The sequence below is a fragment of the Hipposideros armiger genome, unplaced genomic scaffold (genome assembly GCF_001890085.2).
Source record: "Hipposideros armiger isolate ML-2016 unplaced genomic scaffold, ASM189008v1 scaffold_216, whole genome shotgun sequence".
Lineage (NCBI taxonomy): Eukaryota > Metazoa > Chordata > Mammalia > Chiroptera > Hipposideridae > Hipposideros > Hipposideros armiger.
Window position 1 is genome coordinate 2,175,549 of NW_017731566.1, and position 7,400 is coordinate 2,182,948.

The 7,400-nt window shown below is 41.6% G+C and overlaps 1 pseudogene; it reads right to left on the minus strand.

The window, feature by feature from the left end:
- Positions 1-1,835: 1,835 nt before the first annotated feature.
- On the minus strand, positions 1,836-2,473 carry LOC109389023 (thymosin beta-4 pseudogene; annotated as a pseudogene).
- Positions 2,474-7,400: the final 4,927 nt, after the last annotated feature.

Below are 7,400 nucleotides of genomic sequence, written 5' to 3' on the forward strand. Positions count from 1 at the left end.
CAAACATATAAAATGGATCAAGGAAACCATGAAAAGGAGCAGAAGCTATTAGAAAACCAGAGAAATATGATATGCCTTTTGAAACAACAAAGTGGTGATTCCTAGGAAAACAACAAATTGTCTAATAAATTACGAGACTATATTTGCTGTTTTATGATAAAAGTAAATAAACATATTAATAGTAAATGTTGATGTCTTTTAATTTATTTAATCCTGAAATTTGGCCAGTTGATATTTGCACAGCTCTGTGGCTTTTAAGTAATCAAAATAATCAAATTTAACCGACTTCTATGACACTTGAAGAAAGTATTTTCAAGATAGTTGATATCAGAGAAATCATTTATGTAAAAACCTTAGTATGAGAAAGGCTAGAAAAATTCTAAATGTAGATGCTTTGGCTTTAGGAGAAGCTGAGAGAGAATCCAGTGTTCAGAGCAAGATTGTTGATGATGAAAGTGATTCGCTACTTACTAAGACTGTGTGTGTATCACTCAGTGCTACTGGTTTAATGAGAAAGCTATTAGGAGAGTTTGATGCAATTTCTGCGTCGGATCATGGCCCGGACGCGGTGCCATTACCTAGTGACAGCTGTGCGAAACAGAAGACCACACTGACAACTTCTACACTTCAAAAAACGATTTGGAAATTATTAGAATAATGTGATGAATAACTTATCCTACAATGTATACTCTTCATTATATATATGAAATATCTTTATATATATAATTATATATATTTACATATAATAAAATATATTAATTTTATTATTTCTACATTAATTTATATCCCATACCAGTCGTTGAATATTTTTAGCATCATCCTGCCTATGAAATAGTGAAGTAAGACTTATCAGCTGTTTTCTTTTTATTTCCCAACTTTTTATTATGTAAATGCAAACATATAGAAGAGTAGAAAGAATAGTACAATGAACACTCATATACCCGTCACCTACATTCAGCAGTTGTAACCTTTGCCATATTGCCTTTCTCTGCATATGTGGTATTTGAGCCATTTGAACATGAGCTGCAGATGTCACAGCTCTTCATCGCTGTACATACAGCCTGTATTTCCTAAAAATCAGAAGATTCTCTCACATAATCAGAATATTATTTCTGTGTCTAAGACAACTCACAATTTCCAAATATCATGTAATGCAGTCCCTACTCAAATTTCCCCAAATGTATAGTTTTTTCAAACTCAAAGCCAGTCAAGGTTGTTGTGTTCTTTATAATCTCTTTTCATCAGAATGGTCCCTCTACCTTACCCCCACACACACCCTTCTCTTTTTTCCCATGACACTTTTTTCCATGACTTTTTGAAGAAATTAGGCCAGTTATCTCATAGAATGTCCCATGAATTTGTCTGATTGTCTCTTCGTGATATAGTTTAACTTATTCCTGTGTATCCTTGTAAACTAGAAGTTAGGCCTAAAGACTTGATCAGATTTGTTAGAAAGTGGGTCAGTGCCCTCATAGTTTTGTCACATCAGAAGGCCCATGATGTCATTCTGTGTCCCTGTCTATGACGCTAAGGCTAACCACTATGATTAAGGCGTGACTGAGATCTTCCCACTGTAAGCAGAGATTTTTGAGACAACCAAGGACAATGGAACATGGACAAAGTGCTAGGTCATATTAAGACATTATTAATTTCTTTTTTTCAGGTTTTAAAACTTTTTATTTGCTTAACTTTTTTTAAAATGTCATTCCAATAATTAAAATCATTTGAACAGCAACAAGAAAAGGGCACTCAGATGACACTGCATTTTACGGCCTGCAGGACACCTTGGCCCAGCTTGGCGTTTCCTCTGGGTCTCTGTGTCGTCCCACCCGGCTTCGTCCTTGACCAGCATGCAGGCTCTTGCCCTTCTGCCAGCCAGCCAGGGCGACTGGGGAGGCCGGCGCGGCCTTCGTTGTCAATAGCTCTGATGTGAGAAGGGGCAGCACAATCATTGAAAACTTGATCCAACCTCTTTGCATCTTACAAAGTTAAGCAGCTAAAAAGCAGTAAAATAAGAAGGCAGCTCTTGCGGAACGTACAGTGTTTTGCTAGAGGTGCGTGCCTCGTTACGATTCGCCTGCTGGCTTCTCCTGTTCCGTAGTTTCTTTTGAAGGCCTGGGATTTTTCTCTTGCATTTGTCTTCTTCAGTTTCGACTTGATCGAATTTCTCCATCTCAGCCATATCAGATTTGTCAGACACGGTTGTGGAGTGAGACATGTGCACGAGTGGAGTGGAGCCTGGCCTGCTCAGCAGGGGTCAACGAGTAGGAATTATTAATGCCATTAGAAATAATGGTGTGCTTGTGTAGGAAGTTGTCCTTATTTTTTAGAAATATCACAGAAGTATTTAGGAGCAGGCAAAAGGATGAGTTGTTGGGGGTATGTTTTAAAAGAACATAGTTTTTAAAGGAAAAGAGGAAGATGAAGCAAAAGTGTCAAATAGTTGATAATCCTTGAAACTGGGGGAGGGAAAAATAGTGGTCATTTATACTATTTTCTCTACTTTTGTATATCTTTTAAACTTTCATATTGAAAAAAAAAAAGAATGAATACATAATTTGGAAGTGGTGAGTCAAACACAGCTAAACCCTGAATGCATGTTGGTGACTCGTTCAAACCCAAATGCCATAGATTACTGTGACCTTGGTCATTTCAAATTATTTCCCTGCTCTCTCAGCAGACCAAGCCAATGCCAGTGCAGCCAACTTTGTAAAACATCAGAATGTTCTCACAACTTTTGTAAAGGTAAAATACCTTTTGCCAGTCTTAACTTTCTAAGGTTCCCTTACATCTGTTTGCCCAAATAAAAGTCACAAATAATTTTCCAAAATGGCCAAAGGATGAAGTTGAAAACAACAGCCGTTTCTCAAAGGTAGGTTTTGTTGAGTAATGGTCCATTTCCTTTGCCCACATTTTCAGTCCTGCTGCAGGAGACAGTTCTGTGAGCCACAGCGGCTTTAGGTTCAAACATGGTTGGTTGGCAGCACCCCACCCTGGCCTTGGAAGAAAACCCAATCAGTGAAAGAAACAACATTCACGGGACAGCTTCCAGGCTCCATCGGGGTTCCTTGGGGAACTGTGTGCTGCTGTCTTCAGGTGATGGCCGTGGCTTCTCAGGGCGCTTTACCTAGAAGGACATTAGAATGAAGTCTGGCCATCTATCTGTAAGGGAATTGCTTCTGTGGCGCTTTACGGTTTACAAAGGTAGTTTCATGTTTCTCAGCAATCCCCTCACCCACCCTACGGGACAAGCAGCATCATTCTCAAGCCTATTTTACTCATCAGAAAATGGAGGCCCCAAGAGGCTAAGCGACTTTTGGAGACCACACAGCGAATATAGGGCAGAGTTGGTCCTAAACGGAAATCTTCCGACTCTCAATCATCTATCTTGTGTCTATACTATGCTGGATCTATGTCTATCTTTGTGAACTGCATCATGGCCCCAGCAGACCTAGGTAAGAAATTGTTTATCAAGAAGGTTTTTGGTACAAGAGCCATTTAGAGAAGTCAAACTTCTTAGAGTAACCTCTCCAGATAATGATCTTTGTCTTATTGCCTAGTTCTTCAGGAACCAGTATATCTGTGGGGTAGCTTTATTCAGGTCCCTCTACTTTCATTCAACATTCAAGCAGCAAATAGTTATGGACACCCACTCTGTGCCCAGCCTGTGCTGGTGCCAGGCATTCTAGATGCCTCGGTCCTTTTCCTGCCCTTGAGGGCGTCACATCCTACTGAGGAGTCGACATATTACCTCTAACTCTACATAATGTGCTGAGTGCTCTATCAAGACACATGCAAGGTGTCAGGCAGAGGTTTGAGCAAGGTACTCAGATGGCACAATCCTCCCAGGTGAGTCAGAAAGGTTTCCTCGAAGAGGTGACATTCAAGCCAGGCTTTATACAATGAGTAGAATTGGGACAGATTGAGAAGACAAACTTCTTAAGGATTCAAGTTGCATACAGTCTCTCTTAACTTGCCATCTCCCATGTGCCAGGGGCCTACCGTGGCCTTATTATTTCTAGAATTGTCCCCAAATTCCTCCCACCTACTCACACCCTGAAACTGTCTGAAAGGTCTTGTAGATGATCCACATTTTAGCACAGCTAAACCACATCTGTTTCTAATCAGTCAAGATTAATGAGTAATGGCCCCAGCCCTACCAAGTAGTGCCCACAATTGGTTGGCCACAGCAAATGTCCCAAGCAAGCATATATTTGCTTTGGAATCAAACACCTCCCAGACTTGTTTGTATGTGGGTTGGACTATCAAGGGTCTGTGCCTCCTAATACTTAAAACAACCTACAGTTCCCCAGGCAGGAAGGGCACCACATGGAAAAATAACAGCAAGTGGGACGCACAAATCTAGCAGTTACCTGCAAGACCAAAAATCCATTTTGTAGTGAGCACTTTTGCCTGAGAGGAATATCATAAATAATTGCTCTGGTTTTGAATCACCTTCAGTCTCAGCAGGCATTTCTTAAGTGCTCCTCAGAAACTTGGGAAATGGATCCCGAACTAAGAAAAAGTTGAATTGGCTCTGGATTTCTTAGGGAAACAATCAGTGTCAATGCACAACAAAATGTAAGTAGGTGATTTCATCGGGAAATGAGATAAAAATCAATGCAGGGAAGTTAGTGGCATCAACGAGGTTGGTCTTACCTCGGCTACAAATCTAAAAAATTGAAGTGTGGCAGGGAAGAGACCCAGAGAATCTAGACTGTTTCCGCTCTCTTCTAGGGTGGCGTGCATGAATATTTCATGTAGCCAATGACCCACCAGTTCTAAAGTCTTTTATTATACACACACATTGCAGAAAAGTTAGAAAATGCAAATAAGGATAAAAAAAAATTACTCCTATGGCCATGACCCAGAGATGACACTGTTAATGCCTTGGTGAAGACCTGTCCAGATTGTTTTCTATCAACAGCAAAATTACATAAAATTTTATCCCCCCCCCCCCAAGAATATCAGATCATACCTTACATCCTGTTTGGAAACCTGGCTTTCTTCATTTGGTCTCTAGAAACTGTCTTTTTTTTTTTTTAAGATTTTTTTTTTTAATTGGGAAATTGGGGGATGAGAAAGGCACTGGGGAATTGGGGGAAGGGGAACAGACAAGTTGCTGTTGTTTTTGTTCTTCAGTCTAGTTGTGGAGGACGTTGCTTCACTGGCCCAAGTTGGCACCATCATTGCGCTCTTCCCGGGTGAGGTAGATCAGTCACCGGCTTTTGGATGGCCGCTCACTGCGGCTGCTGGCCGCTCACGCTGGCTGCTGGCTACACACGGTAGCCCATGGCAACCCACTGCCACAGGGGCTGCAGCCTACACCGTCGCCGGCGACTCACGGCAGCCCAGCTCCAGGTTGAGCTGTTGTTCAGCATCTTAGCTGTGGAGGGCAGTGTCACTGGCCCTCATATGTGGGATCCAAACTGGGGCCCTCTGGCGTCCCAAGCCAGCTCTTAATCAACGCACCACTCGGCTGGCCCTAGAAATTGTTTTTCCATGTCAAGTAATCTTTTTTACATATATATATATATATATATATATATATATATATAAATATATATAATTTTAAAGATTTCATTGGGGAATTGGGTGAGGGAACAGTTTCGGGGAATCGGGGAAGGGGAACAGACAAATTGCTGTCCTTTTGTTCTTCAGTCTAGTTGTGGAGGACTTCGCTTGACTGGCCCACGTTGGTATTGTGATCATTGCGCTCTTCCCAGCTGAGGCAGATTGGTCACCGGCCATTGGACAGCCGCTCACGGCAACTCACGGTAGCTCACGGCAGCCTACTACAGCCCCGCTGCAGCCTACGCCATCGCCGGTGACTCACGGCAGCCCAGCTCCAGGTTGAGCTGTTGTTCACCATCTTAGCTGTAGAGGGCGCAGCATCACTGGCCCATGTGGGATCCGAACCAGCAGCCCTGATGCTCAGAGCTCACGCTCCTAAGCCAACTCTTAACCAACGAGCCACTTGGCTGGCCCAACTTCTTAACATTTTTAATGGCTGCACTTTCTTCTGTGAGTGTGTACTAACATTTAATCATTCTGCTATCATTAGCATTCATTTCTGGGTTTTTTGCTATTATAAAAATGCTGTAATGAACTCCCTTTTGCTAAGTCTTTGCACAACTAGAAGGCCGCTTCTAAATACTACATGCTGCATCGTGGGTAGCATGTGGCATTCAAGAGGACACCTCCCTGTTGACGTTCCAAGGCCTCACTGCTAGAGGGGGCCCCTCCACCAATCTCCAGGAATCGGAGTAGCCCCAGAGTAACCCAATTTGGATGTACTCTGTGTCCTGACTGTGCCTTATTTAGGACATCACAGAAATCACTGAAAAAGGAAGACGGTTAAGCTAAATCCCGGAACTTTTCCCAAATCTGTTTGTCATAAAGTTGAAGAGTAAACATTTTCCAGTATTTATTAGCACCACATTTGCAGAACCAGTTGCCTGCAGGCTCTCTGTCTAGCAGAATTAAGGTTTGTTGTGGGAAAGGATAAAGCGGAACCTTGTAAAACAGTGAAGATCTTTTAGTAACTGAAATGAGGCCTACAGTGAAGGCAAACCAGATCCAGAACACAGCTAATAACCTTTATTCTTTCTGTTGTATTTTTACTTTACATTCCCCGAGACTTTTTTACTTCCTTAAAATATGGATTCAAGAGACAGTCCATTTAAATCTTTTTATTAGTTATTGTCACTGCCCCCTCACTGTGCCTGGAATTTTAAAATATATATCCTTAGGGTCTGAATGTTTGGGGATGAGATTTCCGTTTTGATGTTTTTATCCTTCTTCAGAAAAGCCAATTACAACATGTAATTAAGCACTTCCAGATTTCTAAGTTAAAAGAATCCAGTCTTCTTTTCTCTAAACAGTTAGAGACAGAGAGTAGAATCTTAAAAGGCTACAATCCACATTTTAAAATCCCGCTGAAAACAGACTACTTACTACCTTGGATTCTGGGAGAAATCCATCCCTCAACTGGAATGGCTCCCACAGAATCCGCAATACACAGTACCCAGCAGATGGGTAATTCCTAAGACGATTCTGTAACTCCTAACACACCCTAACAGCACCCTGTTCTACAGTATCCCAACTGTTGGCCAACCCAGGCTGAGGAGGCTCTTCAAACAAGATCAGTTCTTATGTGAAAGGTGCCTTTTGGGAACTTTGGAAAGATTCCATTTTATTCTCCATCGACACTCAGTTCTCTGGGTGACTTTATACTCAACACATTCTCCTTGAAATCAGTAAACATTTCAGTAAGTTGTGTTCTTGGATTTCCCCTGAAACTAGTCTGACAAAAAATTCTATATGGAGATGAGTTTTAATGCTCTTTTAAAAAGTGTAGTAAGTCTACTAAGAACTGCCAGGATGAGTATACAGAGGCA